The sequence below is a fragment of the Myxine glutinosa genome, chromosome 5 (assembly GCF_964187855.1).
Source record: "Myxine glutinosa chromosome 5, kmMyxGlut1.1, whole genome shotgun sequence".
In the NCBI taxonomy this organism is placed as follows: Eukaryota; Metazoa; Chordata; class Myxini; order Myxiniformes; family Myxinidae; genus Myxine; species Myxine glutinosa.
In genome coordinates, this window is record NC_136265.1 from 167,562,052 (window position 1) to 167,579,886 (window position 17,835).

At 57.9% G+C, this 17,835-nt stretch overlaps 1 protein-coding gene across 1 annotated transcript in view; it reads left to right on the top strand.

Moving 5' to 3' along the window:
• Positions 1-17,835, top strand: part of LOC144892419 (uncharacterized) — a 748,105-nt gene that overhangs the window by 237,632 nt on the left and 492,638 nt on the right. The window lies entirely within an intron of this gene.

A 17,835-nucleotide genomic window follows, 5' to 3' on the forward strand; every position in this document is an offset into this window, starting at 1 on the left:
AAAATAGATCGCACGTACAGTGGCCTCTGATGCAGTGGAGTGACACTCTATGGCCTATCCCATGGAAGTTACACTCACAAACTGCTTACGAAGTACCAGGCTATGCTTCTGCAATTAAACCATTCGTGTCAGACAATGACAGTCTTTTGCTCCTTCAGCTGACAGTTTCGTTCAGTTTCAGTAACACACACACACACACACACACACACACACAAGCAAACACACACACACACACACACACACACACACAAGCAAACACACACACACACACACACACACACACACACACACACACACAAGCAAACACACACACACACACACACACACACACACATACACACACACAAGCAAACAAAAACACACACAAACACACACACACACACACACATACACACACAAGCAAACAAACACACACACACACACAAGCAAACAAACACACACACACACACACACTTTACACACACACACACACACACAAGCAAACACACACACACACACACACACACACAAGCAAACAAACACACACACACACACACACACATCTTGTTTATCTATTTTTATTTTTTCACAATTCTATCTCTTATGATTTTCAATTCTTATTTCTCTTTTTCAATTCTTATTTTAAAATGCATTTAATTAATTGTACAGTATTGGTTGTTCCTAAACAAATATAAATAATTTAAAGGATTGCTGTAAATGATGTTAATTTCACAACATCCCATAATGTCCCCCGTCGCACAGCGGAGCGAAATAAAAGGGGGACTATGGTTTTCCCCTCCGTGTCCGTCCGTCCGTCCGTGCGTGCGTGTGTGCGTGCGTGTGTGCGTGCGTGCGTGCGTGCGTAAGCGAAGGACCGCATTCGAATTTGGTGTGTGGGTGCAACCACTGATCTCTGCAACCACTGGATAGCGCATCGCCCACTGAACGTAACACACACAACTGACGCTGCCGCACACACAGTTCGGCCATCTTAACCACTCGCATCGTATGCGGACGCGTCAGGAGTCAGGGAGTGAACAACGCGTAATTTGTATGCAATTCCCAATTAAGCTCGCTGCTTTCCTTCAGATCTGGACTTTATATCAAATCCCTTATACTAAAGCGCGGCGTTACGCGCGCTGCTTGCGAGCAAGGAGGAAGCGGACAAGCGGTAACTTATAAACGTCTTTATTGTAGGAGCTCACTGTAACACTGGCCCGCTCCGGACTGGGCACCCGGTGTATATCATGAGGCCACGCCTACCCCTCGGGCGTGGCCACCGCCCACTTGGTGCGTGGGATGATGTCACCACGCCAGTGGGCTTTTGTGTCCGCCACACGCGCCCCCCCAGAATTCCCGCGCACCTGGAGGGCCAGTTTGCGGGGCAGACAAATGACCCGGCCGAAGCGCCCCCTGGCGATCGGCGGCGTCCGGGGTGCAGGGATGCCAGGTGGGATGCCCCTGGCTGCCCCTGGGATGGGTGCAGGACCGGGGGGCGGCGTGGCGGCGGGGCTGGGCGGTGCCGGGGGTCCGCCCGCAGGAGGGCGGCCCCGACGTGGGGGTCGGGCCACTGGCGGTGGATGGTCCACATCGAGGTGGGCCGGCTTGAGGCGGTCTACCGAAACGCGGTCAGGAGTACCGCCGATGTCCAGGGTGAAGTGCTTCGCCCCGGTCTCCAGCACGCGGAAAGGCCCGTCGTACGGTGGCCGCAGTGGTGTCCGATGGGCATCGTGGCGGACGAAGACGTACTCCGCCGCGCGAAGCTCCGGGGTGACGTGCGTCGGTGGGTGCCCGTGGCATGGCGTTGGCACCGGGGCGAACCTCTGGGCGGTCTCTTGCAGAGCGGAGCGCTGCTGTGCCGCGGACCATGGTGCCGTGGAGTCGGGGAGGAATTCCCCAGGCACCCGCAGCGGTTGCCCGAAGACCAACTCCGCCGCGGATGCGCGCAGGTCCTCCTTGGGCGCCGTCCGGAGGCCCAGCAGGACCCAGGGGAGCCTGTCGACCCAACCGCCGTCGCGGAGGGTGGCCCGGAGCGCGGCCTTCAATGAGCGGTGAAATCGCTCACACAAGCCATTAGCCTGGGGGTGGTAGGCCGTGGTTCGGTGCAGCCGGACCCCGACCCCTGCGCAACCGCCCCCCAGAGCTCCGAGGTGAACTGGGGGCCGCGGTCGGATGAGATGTCTGAGGGGGCGCCGAACCGGGCGACCCAGGTGGCGATGAAAGCCTGTGCGACATCGGCTGCCGTTGTCGACGCCAAGGGCACGGCCTCCGGCCACCGGGTGGTGCGGTCCACCATGGTGAGGACGTAGGTGAAACCCCGCGAGGGGGGCAGAGGTCCCACCAGGTCCACGTGGATGTGGTCAAACCGGCGTTCCGGCACCGTGAATGGGGCCAACGGGGCCTGGGTGTGCCGGTGCACCTTGGCGCGCTGGCACGCGAGGCACGTCCTGGCCCAGCCGCAGACGGCCTTCCGGAGGCCATGCCAGACGAACTTGTCGGCGATCAGCCTTTGAGAGGCCCTCGCGCCCGGGTGGGACAGGCCGTGGATGGCGTCAAACACCTGGCGCTGCCAGCCCGCGGGCACGATGGGGCGAGGACGCCCGAGGGAGACGTCGCACAAGAGGGCTGCGCCCGCGCCGTCGAACGGCACCTCGGTGACGCGGAGGCCCGTGACGGCGGTCCGCAAGGCCTGGACGTCGGGGTCAGCGGCCTGGTCCGCTGCCATCCGGGCATAGTCGATGCCGAGGTGGACTGCGTGGGCGACGGCCCGGGAAAGGCAATCCGCCACCGGGTTGTCCTTCCCCGCGACGTGCTGGATGTCCGTCATGTACTCGGACACGGCCGAGAGGTGACGCTGCTGCCGGGCCGACCACGGCTCGGTGACCTTGCCCATCGCGAAGATCAGCGGCTTGTGGTCGACGAAGGCAGTGAACGCACGGCCCTCGAGCAGATGGCGGAAGTGCCTGACCGCCAAGTGAAGTCCGAGCAACTCGCGGTCGAAGGTACTGTAACGGCGTTCGGGCGGGCGAAGCTGCCGGCTAAAGAACGCCAGCGGTTGCCAAGCTCCACGCACCCATTGCTCGTGCACCGCGCCCACCGCGTAGTCCGAGGCATCGGTGGTGAGGGCGATCGGTGCATCGGGCGCCGGGTGCGCGAGCATGGTGGCGTTAGCCAAGGCGAGCTTCGTGCCCGTGAATGCCGTGTCCATCTGCTCGGTCCAGGTAACGTCGCCTTTGCCCGGCTTACCTCGGAGAGCTTCGTGCTGGGGGCGCAGGAGCTGGGCGATACGGGGCAGGAACTGATGGTAAAAGTTCACCATGCCCAGGAACTCCTGCAGCCCTCTGATCGTGCGGGGGCGCGGAAACCCCTTCACCGCCTCCACCTTGGCCGGCAGGGGGACGGCTCCGTGCCTGGTGACACGGTGCCCCAGAAAATCGATTGTGGCGGCGCCGAACCGGCACTTTGCGGGGTTCACAATCAGGCCATGCTGGCCCAGGCGTTCGAAGAGCGTGCGGAGGTGGCGTAGGTGCTCTTCGCGGGATGCGCTGGCGACGAGGATATCGTCCAGGTAGACGTAGACAAAATCCAAGTCGCGCAGGACGCTGTCCATCAGTCGCTGGAACGCCTGAGCCGCATTCTTCAGACCGAAGGGCATGCGCAGGAACTCGAAGAGTCCGAATGGCGTGATGACCGCCGTCTTCGGGACGTCCTCCGGCCTGACGGGGACCTGATGGTAGCCGCGTATGAGGTCCACCTTCGAGAAGAAGGACCTGCCCGCCAAACGGGCGGAAAAGTCCTGAATGTGGGGGACGGGGTAGCGGTCGGGAGTCGTGGCGTCATTGAGACGGCGATAGTCCCCGCACGGTCGCCATCCCCCGCCGGGCTTCGGCACGATGTGCAGCGGCGACGCCCAAGCGCTCTCTGAGCGCCGAATGATGCCGAGTCGCTCCAGGGTAGCGAACGCCGCTTTTGCCACCGCCAGCTTCGTCGGCTCGAGGCGGCGTGCCCGGGCGTAGACCGGTGGCCCGACGGTGGGGATGTGATGGGCCACCCCGTGCTTGACGGCCCCCGCCGAGAAGGTGGGCCGCGTGAGGGCCGGGAAGCCGGCGAGGAGGCGGGTGAATGCGTCCGCTGCCGGAAGCGTACAGACCAACGTGGCCGGAACCGAACCGTTCGGCAAGCCGCTTGGCAAGCCGCTCGTTGAGCTGGGCAACGCACAAGCGAGCGAGCTGAACGTCTCGGCCTGGACAAGACGTCTGCGCTTGACGTCGACCAGGAGCCCATTAGCGCACTGGAAGTCCGCGCCAAGCAGTGCCATGGGCACGTCGGCGGTGACGAACGTCCATCGGAAAACCTGCCCTCCAAACCGCAGAGAGAGGCAGCGTTTTTCGTACGTATGGATGGGCGTCCCGTTCGCGGCAAGCAGCGCGGGGCCCCCACCCGCGGCGTGCTTGTCTGACGTGCCGGCGGGAATGACACTCACCTGCGCTCCCGTGTCGCACAGGTAACGGCGCCCGGAGAAGGTGTCCGTTATGAACAGCAGGCTGCTCGAACGGCCGGCGCTCATCGCCACTATTGAGCACCGGCCCGGGCGTTTCCCGACCTGTTGAAGGAGCATGGCGGATGACACTGCCGAGCTTCGTGGCCGAACTTGGCGTGGAACCAGCACCAGGTGGTGGAGCTGGAGGAGCGCGGCTGGCTCCGCCAGGCCGGTGGAGTTGGCGGGTTTCCCCGCGGTGGCGGTTTTCGCCGCGGCGGTGGGCGGGGCGTGGCGGCGTTCACGAGGTGCGTATCCGCATGCTGCGTATGCTGTAGAAGCTGATGCTGTGGAACATGCTGCGTATGCTGTAGAAGCTGATGCTGTGGAACAGCAGCATCAGCAGCATCAGCCTCGAGGGCCGTGACGGCCACGCCGACTCTCGCCCGCGTGTCCGAAGCGGCGAAGTACCTGTCCGCCTCGGCTGCCAATGCTCGGGGTTCCGTTAGCCCGGTCCCGGCCAACGCGAGGTGAACCTGCGCTGGAAGTTGGCGCCGGAAAAGCGCCCGGAATAGAGAACCGGGAGCTTCGTCGCCCAACAGTGACAGCATATGGTCCATTCGGACCGACGGGCGCGTGTCACCGAGCTCGGGGAGATCCAGGAGGCGGTCGGCCCGTGCGTCGTCCGTGAGGCCGAACGTGGCTAGGAGTAGCCGCTTGAGTGCCTCGTACTTGTGGCCGTCCGGTGGGTGGCGAAGGACGGACACAACTCGAGCGGCCGTGCTGGGCCCGAGGGAGGCGACGACGTGGCAATAGCGCGTGTCATCGCCGGTGAGGCGCCGAAGCTGAAATTGGGCTTCGGCCTGGACGAACCAGACTTCGGCCTGAGCCTCCCAAAATTCCGGAAGTTTGACGAAGTTGGCCATGGCGATGGCGTCGCGTGTGGAAGGATCGCTCCGGCAGATCCAACGTCGAGGGGGTCACCAGTAAAGCGCGGCGTTACGCGCGCTGCTTGCGAGCAAGGAGGAAGCGGACAAGCGGTAACTTATAAACGTCTTTATTGTAGGAGCTCACTGTAACACTGGCCCGCTCCGGGCTGGGCGCCCGGTGTATATCATGAGGCCACGCCTACCCCTCGGGCGTGGCCACCGCCCACTTGGTGCGCGAGATGATGTCACCACGCCAGTGGTCTTTTGTGTCCGCCACAATACTATAGTTTCAAATTGTATTCTCGTAATCGAGGCCTACATCAACATCGACTTGTTTAATCATCAAAAAAATGTCCCCACGACACCAAGTCCCAATCATTTGCTTCCTTCTTCAAAACAAAGCAATGCTATTAATGTTGCAGCATTTTGCAGCCGAGATCAGTAATGGCGTCCACTAACAGTTCTTTTTGAATGGTCATTTGTTTTCTTTGCTGAATAAAAGTAATTTTAAAAAGGTAATTACTTTCTAGTGATTTATTTCCATTCTTATTTCTTGTCAGAAGTAAACTCTTTTCAGTAGTAAATGGGGGGGGGGGGGGGGCATGAAGGAATCTTAAAAATCATTTAAGGAATACATGTCCTGTTATGGCAATAAAAGGCAATATGTAAGGCAAAAAGTACAGTTGTGGCAATAAAAGGCAATATGTAAGGCAAAAAGTACAGTTGTGGCAATAAAAGGCAATATGTAAGGCAAAAAGTACAGTTGTGGCAATAAAAGGCAATATGTAAGGCAAAAAGTACAGTTGTGGCAATAAAAGGCAATATGTAAGGCAAAAAGTACAGTTGTGGCAATGAAAGGCAATATGTAAGGCAAAAAGTACAGTTGTGGCAATGAAAGGCAATATGTAAGGCAAAAAGTACAGTTGTGGCAATGAAAGGCAATTTGTAAGGCAAAAAGTACAGTTGTGGCAATGAAAGGCAATTTGTAATTGATTGTCCTTTGGCAACGTTGCTATTAAAAGGAGTACAATTGTACTGGTACATTGCGCTATCAACTGAGGCTATTCTCATTACAGCGACTTGCCACAGGGGGACTCAAGTTACATTTAATATGCCTACATTTGCTGTGGGTCTTTGACTTGCAAGCTTTTGGTTTGCATTGACAAAGTCAATAGATGTAGTGATTTAGATAAAATATCTAAAAAGTTATCCTGTACGTCCATCCATGGTAATAGGATGCGGGTAGTTTCCTTGTTCATGAAAGCTGATAATAGTTCGAACTACTCATGCCTAAATAACATGAGCTTTGACAATTGTTTGCGTAGTTTGGGTCCTGTTATCTTCTCAGTGAAGCACTTGGCAAGGTGATGCATCCGGATCTTGATGTAACATGCTGCAATGCACTTGATAAGCACAAAAACGTGATTGTGGTCTGGCGGACATTCGAACATGTGATCGTTCAGCTGTGCAAACAAACATTGAGATCCGACATCATGCAGAACAGCCGTCGATAGGGCAGATGCAATCCCTTCGGACCGAGGTAGAGCACCGTCTGTTGTACGGAGCAGTCTCTGCAGGCATCGCTCAGTAGATTTGCACACCTTCACCACATCATCAGAAGATTTGATAAGGCCACCCCGATTCTTTCTCTTCAAGAGGCGTCCACCAGCATCCATCCGTCCATTGCTTGAGCTCCGAGTCCAGACTCTTCAATGACAATGTGACTAGAGCTAGAGCAGGGGTCGGCAACCTTAGGCACCCGTGCCACCATTGGCACGCGGCAGCGTAATCATTGGCACACTGGCGAAAGCAGTGCCCTCTCAGTTGCATGACAAATCACTTCTTGAACAGCCATTGGCTGTTGCGCGGCCTGTCTTATTTAGTTTGATTGACGGTACGGCCTCCCGCTCACATTTCCCCCAGAAATTGCAGTGAAGCGGTTCAGGTTCGGTAGATGATGGCAACCCCGCTAGCTAAGAAAGCTGAAGTAAAGGTTCGGGCATTCCAGCCCTCATGGACAGAAGAGTGGGGTTTTGTTTTTCAGAAGGACCGGGCTGTGTGTACTTTATGTTTTGAAAATGTTGTTTGTCGAACGTCGAGTGTTAAGCGCCATTTTGAGACAAAGCAAGAGAAAACTTTCAAAGATCAGGCAGACAAGGCAGAATCCATCAAACGTGCCGTGTCCAGGTATGGGAAGCAAGCCAACACCCTCAAAATCTTTGCCGCTGCTAAAAACCATGCGACTGAAGCAAGCTATCGCATTGCTCATTGCATTGCGAAAAGCGGAAAGCCATTCACGGATGGCGAATATATTAAGGAGGCTTTTCTCTGTAGCTCAGAGGTTCTGTTTGAAGGCTTACCAAACAAAGAGACAATCAAATCAAGAATAAAAGATATTCCCATGTCAGCTAGAAGTGTTGAGCGACGCATCGAAGAAATGGCCTCCCGCAGTCGTTTGACAACCGACCACTCCGAAGCATGTGTGCAACTTAAAGTGACTAACGACAACCCCCAGATAATGGAGCTCAGCAAAGGAAAGCAGGGCCAGGGATCACACTGACTGGTAGGCATCTGTTTATTTGTAGTACACATGGGTTTGCATATGTAGCTGTTTGTCCATCTCTTTTTTTCCAACTTAGATGTGGATGTTTTCATGAGGATGGCAGCATTCTTGTATAGTACTGGTATTTCTGTTTGATACAGTTTATTCTCCCTTTTTGACATTTGTTCCCAATGCAATACTTTGTAAATGAGTTACTGAAAGCAGTTTTGAAATGGGGTCCGTGCATATAATTTGTAACCGCATGGGGGACAAATTTTACAATGATAAAATGATCATTACAATGTCCTGATTATGAGAGATAAATGTTTCTTTAAAATTTTGTTGCTATATGGATGGAATAAAATTCCATGTCTGTTGGAAGTATTTTTTTGATGTGGTGTCAAAATTAAACTTAATGTTAAACTTAATGTTGATGTGGCACACTAATTAACAAGAACATTTCAAACTGGCACTTCATGTCAAAAAGGTTGCCGACCCCTGCGTCAAGAGTCTAGACTCTAGATCTAGTCACATTGTCATTTGTGTAAAACTGTAATCAGATCTAGATCTGATTACAGTTTTACACCGTAATTTTGTGCATTTTTTTTTACAGATTTTTATTCTTCACTTACAATCTATATATATAAAACACAGTTTGTGTGTGTGTGTGTGTGTGTGTGTGTGTGTGTGTGTGTGTGTGTGTGTGTGTGTGTGTGTGTGTAATGTTACCGATAGACTCCTAAACGGAGAGGCTCACGTACCTGATATTTGGCATAGACATAGCCATTGAGCCTGGGACGAACATGGCCGAGACCATATTTGACGAGATCCATATTTTTTATTCATATTTACCTCAGCGCATTTCAGCGAAGTACCCGCTAATCTCAGCCGGTTCCAGGGCAGCTCGCTGATTCGCTCAGAGCGATCACGTGATGTTCCATTCCCGCCGCCAGACTGATTCGCTCAGAGCGATCACGTGATGTTCCATCCCGTCACACGTCACACGTTTTTTCACCTTTTATGCGATGGTGTTTTGTATCGATTTTGTGCGATATGAATTAAATGTCTTTGAAACAGCTGTGAAACGTCTTTCCACAACCCTTCCGTAACCAATTGGAGCAGTTTATTGCAGCACAAAACGAGATCCGCGAAGCGAGTTGGTCGAGTCGTGCTGACCAAGATGGCGACACGGCGGCTTCACTTTTCACGGAGTATGAGCGTTCTACATATTTTCAATTCAGTGCGCCCGTGATTTGTGGCATAGACATGACCATTGGGCCTTCACGGTGTAATTTGTGCGAGGCTTTTGTCCGAGTGAGCTTGAGTCGAGAGGGCGAATGTACGGGTTGGGAATGTACGGGTTGAAGGAGTGGCGCTCCAACGCGAGTCGAAAGAAGTGACGCGACCAAAGACGGAATTCGTCCGAGTTGCTTTATTGAAACAAAACAGCTCAGGTATTCTGACAAAAGCCCGTTTATCGGGCAGCAATATATATACACATTTATGTCGGGAAGTTTGCCCGGCAAAAGCTATACCGGGCATGCCCGGGTGTCAAGGGCGAGCCTTGGAAAGGCGAGTCTGGACCTGCCCGGGCGTGTTTGGCTGCGGCCTGGCAAGTCGAGGCTGGGCGTGCCCGGGCGCTCTGGACGAGCACTGGAAAGGCGAGAGCGGGCATGCCCGGACGCTCTGCGCGAGCCCTGGAAAGGCGAGAGCGGGCATGCCCGGGAAAGACGAGACCGGGCGTGCCCGGGAGGTTCGGGCGTGCCCGGGAACAGTGAGTCCGGGCATGCCCGGGAGAGGCGCGTCTGGCCGTGTTCTGGCCGGTGCAAGGCGATTGTGTGCATCCAGCGGTAACCGCTACACACGCCCCTCCAGAATCGACCTGCACCGGCAGGGTCAATTTAAGGGGGTTCCGGATGACCCGGCCGAAGCGAACCCTGGAGGGTCGTGGGGAGGGGTCTGACGTGGTGGTGGGTGGTCGAGCGGGGGGAACTGTGGACGGGGGGGGGGGCGGCATCGCCGCGGAGGAAGGGCCAACCGTGGTGGTCGGTCGACGTCCATGTGCGCCGGTTTGAGGCGGTCCACAGAGATCCGGTCCGACCAGCCGCCGACGTCGACGACAAAGGACTTGTCGCCCCGTCGCAGGACCGGAAGGGCCCGTCGTACGGCGGCCGGAGTGGCCCCCGGTGCGCGTCATGATGCACAAAGACGTACTCCGCTGTGGGAAGCGCCGGGGGGACGTAGGACTGGGGGCCACCGTGGCGGGACGTTGGCACGGGGGCAAATCGGCGGGCGGCCTCCTGGAGGTCCGAGCGCTGGTGTGCGGCGGACCAGGGACTGGTAGCGTCGGGCACGAACTCGCCCGGGACGCGGAGCGGCTGGCCGTAGACGAGCTCGGCGGCGGATGCGCGGACGTCCTCCTTGGGGGCCGTGCGAAGGCCCAAAAGGACCCACGGCAGCCGGTCGGTCCAACCATCGTCCTGAAGGCCGGCCATGAGTGCGGCCTTCATGGAGCGGTGAAACTGCTCGCACAACCCGTTGGCTTGGGGGTGGTAGGCCGTGGTGCGGTGCAGCGTGACCCCCAATGAGCGGGCGACCGCGCCCCAAAGTTTGGACGTGAACTGTGGGCCGTGGTCGGACGAGATGTCCACCGGTGCGCCGAAGCGCGCGACCCAGGTGGCGATGAACGCCTGCGCCACGTCGGCGGTGGTGGTGGAGGTGAGGGGCACGGCCTCCGGCAACCTGGTGGTCCTGTCCACCATGGTGAGCAGGTGGGTGAACCCCCGCGATGGGGGCAGGGGACCCACCAGGTCCACGTGGACGTGGTCGAAACGCCGTGCAGGCACGGTGAAAGGTGCCAGCGGGGCCTGGGTGTGGCGGTGGACCTTGGCCCGCTGGCAGGCCGTGCAGGCGTTGGCCCAGTCGCGGACGTTCCGTTGAAGGCCGTGCCAGACGAAACGCGCCGACACCAGCTTCTGAGAAGCTTTCCGGCCCGGGTGAGAAAGGCCGTGGATGGAGGCGAAGATGCGGCGCTGCCAGGAAACGGGCACGATGGGGCGAGGCTGGCCCTGGGAGACGTCGCAGAGCAGGACGGTGCCCGCGAAGGGGATGTCGGCCAGGCGGAGGCCCGTGTCCGCCGCCCGGAGGGCCTGCACCGAGGTGTCGGTGGTCTGGTCAGCCGCCATGAGCGCGAAGTCCACGCCGAGGTGGACCGCGTTTGCGCTGGCCCGAGAAAGACAGTCGGCCACAGCGTTGTCTTTGCCGGCGACGTGCCGGATGTCCATGGTGAATTCCGACACGGCGGAGAGGTGGCGCTGCTGGCGGGCCGACCACGGCTCCGTGACTTTGGCCATTGCGTAGACCAACGGCTTGTGGTCGACGAAAGCCGTGAACGGGCGGCCCTCCAGGAGGTGTCGGAAATGGCGAACGGCCAGGAATAGACCGAGCAGCTCGCGGTCGAACGTGCTGTATTTTAACTCGTTCGGCCGGAGCTGCCGGCTGAAAAAAGCGAGTGGCTGCCAAACCCCGTCCACCCATTGTTCATGGACGGCGCCCACCGCGTAGTTGGAGGCGTCCGTAGTGAGGGCGATGGGCGCGTTGAGCACCGGGTGAGCCAGCAGCGTTGCGTCGGTGAGGGCCCGTTTTGCACTCGCGAAGGCCGCGTCCATGGCCGCGGACCAAACGATGTCATGCTTGGCCAGCTTGCCCTGGAGGGCCTCGTAAAGGGGCCGCATGAGCTGAGCAGTGCGGGGCACGAATCGGTGATAAAAATTCACCATGCCGAGGAACTCTTGTAGGGCCTTGATGGAACGGGGACGCGGGAACGTGGTGATGGCCTCGACCTTGGTCGGCAGCGGCACGGCCCCGGTCTTGGTGATGCGGTGGCCCAAAAAGTCAACGGTCGTCGTGCCAAAGTGGCATTTGGCCGGGTTGACAATTAAGCCGTGCTCGCTGAGGCGACCCGAACAGTGTTCGGAGGTTGGAGGAGGTGCTCGGCGCGGGACGTGCTCGGCGACGAGGATGTCGTCCAGATAGACAAAAAGAAATGGCAGGTCGCGCAGCACGCCGTCCATTAAGCGCTGGAACGCCTGGGCCGCGTTCTTGAGGCCAAACGGCATCCTCAAAAAATTCGAACAGGCCGAACGGCGTGATGACGGCCGTCTTCGGGACGTCAGCCACCCGGACAGGTACCTGCGTGGTATCCCCGTATCAGGTCAATTTTGGAAATATGACCCGTCCCGCCAAACGGGCGGAAAAGTCCTGGATGTGCGGGATCGGGTACCTGTCGGGGGTGGGTAGCGTCGTTGAGGCGGCGGTAGTCGCCACATGGGCGCCATCCGCCCCCCGGCTTTGGCACGATGTGCAGTGGTGAGGCCGACGCGCTATTGGAGCGCCGCACGATGCCGAGGTGCTCCAACGCGTCGAACTCGGCCTTTGCCACGGGGCGAGCTTGGCCAGCGTCGAGGCGACGGGCCCTGGCGTAGACTGGCGGGCCCGTAGTGGGTATGTGGTGCTCGATCCCATGCCGCACTGCGACGGCCGAAAACGTCGGCCGTGTGAGGGCCGGGAATTCCGCGAGCAGGCGAGCGAACTCGTTCGCCGTCGGGAGGGCGCACGCCAGTTCGGTCGGCGCGGAGCTGCTCAATCGTGCACGCCAGGGAGCTGAAGGTCTCGGCGTTGACAAGGCGACGACGTTTGACGTCGACCAGCAAGCCCGTGCGTGCAGAGGAAGTCGGCGCCCAGCAAAGCCATGGGGACGCAGGCGGTCACAAAGGTCCACTGAAAGCGCTGGCTGCCGAAGCAGAGGGTGACGTTGCGCGGGCGAAAGTGCGTATGGCCGAGCCATCTAGCAGCGACCAAAGAGGGGCCGCAAACGGCGTCCCGCCCTGTCCTACTCGGAGGCGGGTATGACGCTCAGTTGGGCGCCGGTGTCCACAAAGGAAACGCCGCCCGGACGCTTTGTCCCCGAATAAAAAAGCAAGTTGCCCGAGTGGCCGGCGCTCATGGCTGGGAATGAACGCCGGCCCGGCCGTTTCCCGACTTGCCGAAAGTGCACGGGGTTCGGCACGTCCGAGCCTTGTGTCCGAACCTGGCGTGGTAATAACACCACGCCTGGTCAGGTGGAGGCCCCGGCCGTCGTGTCGGAAGCGGTCGGTGCGGCGTGGCGGCCGCCAGTTTCACCGGCAGTTCGGCCTCCAACCGCGCAGGGCGCTCGGGCGTCGTGGGCGTCGCCTCGGACGGCGGCAGGCTCCAGGCAGCCGCGCCGATGTGTTGGCCCGCCGAGGAGATCTTATCGGCTTCCCTGGCGAGGGCGAGGGGCTCGGGTGATCGACGTGCCAGCCAGGGCGAGGCGTACCGGGTGAGGCAGCTGGCGAAGGAACAACTCGCGGAACAGAAAATCCGGAGAGTGCTCACCGAGCAACGAGAGCATATAGTCCATGCGCTCAGACGGGCGCGTGTCGCCGAGCTCGGGCAGGTCGAGCCAGGCGCCGTGCGCGTGCCGCCGGTGAGATGGGCGAAAGCGTCGAGGAGGAGCGTCTTCAGCGCGTCATACTTGTCGGCAGCCGGCAGGTGCTCGAGGAGGCTCAGGGCGCGGGCCGCGGTGGCGGAACCGAGCGCTGCCACGACGTGGTGGAAGCGGGTGTCGTCCACTGTGATGCCTCGCAGGGCGAACTGGGAGTCCGCCTGGGCGAACCAAACAGCCGCGTGAGCCTCCCAGAAGGTAGGCAGTTTAAGAGTCACTGCCGTGTCCATGTCGGTAGGTCACCAGTGAAGGAGCGGCGCTCCAACGCGAGTCGAAAGAAGTGACGCGACCAAAGACGGAATTCGTCCGAGTTGCTTTATTGAAACAAAACAGCTCAGGTATTCTGACAAAAGCCCGTTTATCGGGCAGCAAAATATATACACATTTATGTCGGGAAGGTTTGCCCGGCAAAAGCTATACCGGCATGCCCGGGTGTCAAGGGCGAGCCTTGAAAGGCGAGTCTGGACCTGCCCGGGCGTGTTTGGGCTGCGGCCTGGCAAGTCGAGGCTGGGCGTGCCCGGGCGCTCTGGACGAGCACTGGAAAGGCGAGAGCGGGCATGCCCGGACGCTCTGGGCGAGCCCTGGAAAGGCGAGAGCGGGCATGCCCGGGAAAGACGAGACCGGGCGTGCCGGGAGGTTCGGGCGTGCCGGAACAGTGAGTCCGGGCATGCCCCGGAGAGGCGCGTCTGGCCGTGTTCTGGCCGGTGCAAGGCGATTGTGTGCATCCAGCGGTAACCGCTACAGGGTCTCCCTTCCCCGCCCGGCAACGCCGGTACTGGAGGACGTCACAGGATCGGTGAGTCTCCAAAATCCACTTCGTGCTGTTGCGAATATACCCCTCCCCTTCTCCCCTCCCCCTCCCCTTCTCTCCCTCCCCTCTTCCTCTTCTCCCCTCCCACTCCCCTTCTCCCCTCCCCCTCCCTTTCCCCCCTCCCCCTCCTTTTCCCAATCCCCCCTCCCCCCTCGCCCTCCTCACCTTCCCCTCCCCCTCCTTTTCCAATCCCCCCTCCCGCCTCCCCCTACCCGCCCTTCTCCCCCTCCCTTTTCCCCCTCCCCCTCTCCCCTCCCCCTCCCCTTCTCCCCTCCCCCCTCCCCCTCCCTTTCCCCCCTCCCCCTCCCTCTCCCCCTCCTTTTCCCAATCCCCCCTCCCCCCTCCCCCTCCCCCCTTCCCCTCCCCCTCCTTTTCCCAATCCCCCCTCCCGCCTCCCCTCCCTCCACCCTCCCCCCTACCCGCTCCCCTTCTCCCCCTCCCCCTTCCCCCTCCCCCTCCCTTTTCCCCCTCTCCCTCCCCCTCCCCTTTCCCCCTCCCCCTCCCTTTTCCCCCTCCCCCTCCCTTTCCCAATCCCCCCTCCCCCTCCCCTCTCCCTCCCCCATCCCCTCCCCCTCCTTTTCCCAATCCCCCCTCCCCTCCCTCCCCCCTCCACCCTACCTGCTCCCCTTCTCCCCTCCCCCTCCCTTTTCCCCCTCCCCTCCCCCTCCCTTTTCCCCCTCCCCTCCCCCTCCCTTTTCCCCCTCCCCTCCCCCACCCTTCTCCCCTCCCCCTCCCCCACCCTTCTCCCCTCCCCCCCTCTTCTCCCCTCCCCTCCCCCCTCCCTCCTCCCCCTCTCCCTTCCACTCCCCCCCTCCTCCCTCCAACCTCCACCCTACCCGCTCCCCTTCTCCCCTCCCCTCCCCCTCCCTTTTCCCCCTCCCCTCCCCCACCATTTTCCCCCTCCCCTCCCCTCCCCCACCCTTTCCCCCCTCCCCTCCCCCACCCTTTTCCCCATCCCCTCCCCTCCCCCACCCTTGTCCCCTCCCCCCCACCCTTGTCCCCTCCCCCCTCACCCTCCCCTCCCATCCCTCACCCTCCCATCCCTCACCCTCCCCCCTCTCCCCCCTCCCCCTTCCCCCTCCCCCTCCCTCCCCCCTTCCCCCTTCCCCCCCTCCCACCCCTCCCCCATCCCATCCCTCACCCTCCCCATCCCCCCCTCTTCTCCCCTCCTCCCCATTCCCCTCCCACCCCTCCCATCCCTCACCCTCCCCTCCCCCCTCACCCTCCCCTCCCATCCCTCACCCTCCCATCCCTCACCCTCCCCCCTCTCCCCCCTCCCCCTTCCCCCTCCCCCTCCCTCCCCCCTTCCCCCTTCCCCCCCTCCCACCCCTCCCCCATCCCATCCCTCACCCTCCCCATCCCCCCCTCTTCTCCCCTCCTCCCCATTCCCCTCCCACCCCTCCCATCCCTCACCCTCCCCTCCCCCTCTTCTCCCCTCCCCCCCGTTCCCCTCCCCTCCCTCCTCCCCTCCCCCGCCCGGCAATGCCGGGTACTTCTGCTAGTCTAAAATATAGAACTTGTTTGCACAGCAACTAACAAGGGAATCTACACATGGGTCTGTACAAACATCCAACTCGTTCAAGATGGCCGCCACCATATATATGTCTGAACATTGTGAGCGAAATATCTTGCAAAATAAGCGAAGTACCAACTTCTAATCTGGTGTGTGGGTGTATCTAGGCACAAGGAAGAACGTTATTGAAAATGGGGTCGCCACGTCAAAATCCAAGATGGCCGCCGCCATGTATGTCTGAACATTGTGAGTGGAATATCTTGAAAAATAAGCGAAGTACCAACTTCTAATCTGGTGTGTGGGTGTATCTACGCATAAGGGAGAACGCTATTGAAAATTGGGTCGCCATGTCAAAATCCAAGATGGCCACCTTGCGTCTTCCACTTTGTCAACTCGCATCACTTCACCGACGGGGGACCGAGGCGTAACGCTTGTTCAACTTTATTGTCCCCATTCGCACCACGGAGCGAAAGGTGGACTATGGTTTTCCCCTCCGTCCGTGTGTGCGTGCGTTGAACCTTGTGAGCGGAATATCTTGAAAAATAAATGAACTACTAACGTCTAATCTGGTGTGTGGGTGTATCTAGGCATAAGGAAGAACGCTACTGAAAATTGGGTCGCCACGTCAAAATCCAAGATGACCGCCGCCATATATGTCTGAACCTTGTGAGCGAAATATCTTGAAAAATAAACGAACTACTAACTTCTAATCTGGTGTGTGGGTGTATCTACGCATAAGGAAGAACGCTATTGAAAATTGGGTCGCCACGTCAAAATCCAAGTTGGCCGCCGCCATGTATGTCTGAACCTTGTGAGCGGAATATCTTGAAAAATAAGCGAAGTACCAACTTCTAATCTGGTGTGTGGGTGTGTCTCCAACCGACTCGCAAATATTATCGACTCTTCCATGTTTCCTGCATCTTCCATTTTGTCAACTCGCATCACTTCACCGATGGGGGACCTAGGCATAACGCTTGTTTAAATTGTAAACCTCAAAACATAGTTTCTCTACCTAAAGCAAGAGCCTTAACCTGTAAGCAATTGACTACTTGCCCGACTGCACGGATCATCAGCTGGGCACCGTTCTTCCTCGAGGTTTCGATCCTTTTAGCCCAGTAACATACACACACAGTAACACACACCAACACACAAACACATATGTGGTAACACACACACACAGACCGGCACCGATCTCGTATACAGTATAGCGAGATGCGTATATCTATCACCGGCACCGATCTCGTATCGCGAGATGCATTTTACCTGACAAAGTTATATAATAAAAAACTAACACAAGAACGAGAATCCCAGCCTCGCTTAAATAAATGCATATATACACTTAGTTATAAAATTGCAAGATATGGTAAATTTCGTCAGATTTCACTCCAGATTTGGACATTATTTAGTCTGCAGCATCTAATCCTCATATCCGAATCCAAATTTTGATGATATGCTTCAATTATGAAATGATTAATCGATCGTGTTTTCAAGACAAGGCACGTTTGAGTAGGCCGAAACAAAATGGCGGCTTAAGAACCCAGCGAGGTGCAGTGGGCTGACCAATATGGCGGGCCACCATATTGGTACACCACCACATCGGGTTTTTTTTTCTTATGAGCATCTCGTTAATCATCTTCAAAAAAGGATGTTATAACACACCGAAACACCCAGTTTTCATCGCTGCAATCTATTGGAGGTCCAGGTGTATGCATGCAAAGTTTGGGGCCGCTAGGTTTCAGAGTTATGGAGGAGACAGACGGACCGATGGAAGGGCGGAATGACAGACACTGCCTTTGATTATTACAGATGAATCTATTGCACAATTAATTTGTTGACCGCTATATCTATGATGTTTTACAGCATGGGCCATAGGTTCCAGGATACTGTTTTCGCTGCTTATACAAGATTTGTTCATACCATGTATTTAAAACTGTCTTTTTTTTTTTCAGATAATACAAATAATACATTAAACCAAGATGGCAGACACCCACCAGTCCATTTACAGTGGAAGAGAGGCTGATAGCAGCGGTGTGGTCCCACAAGAGGAGAAACATAAACAC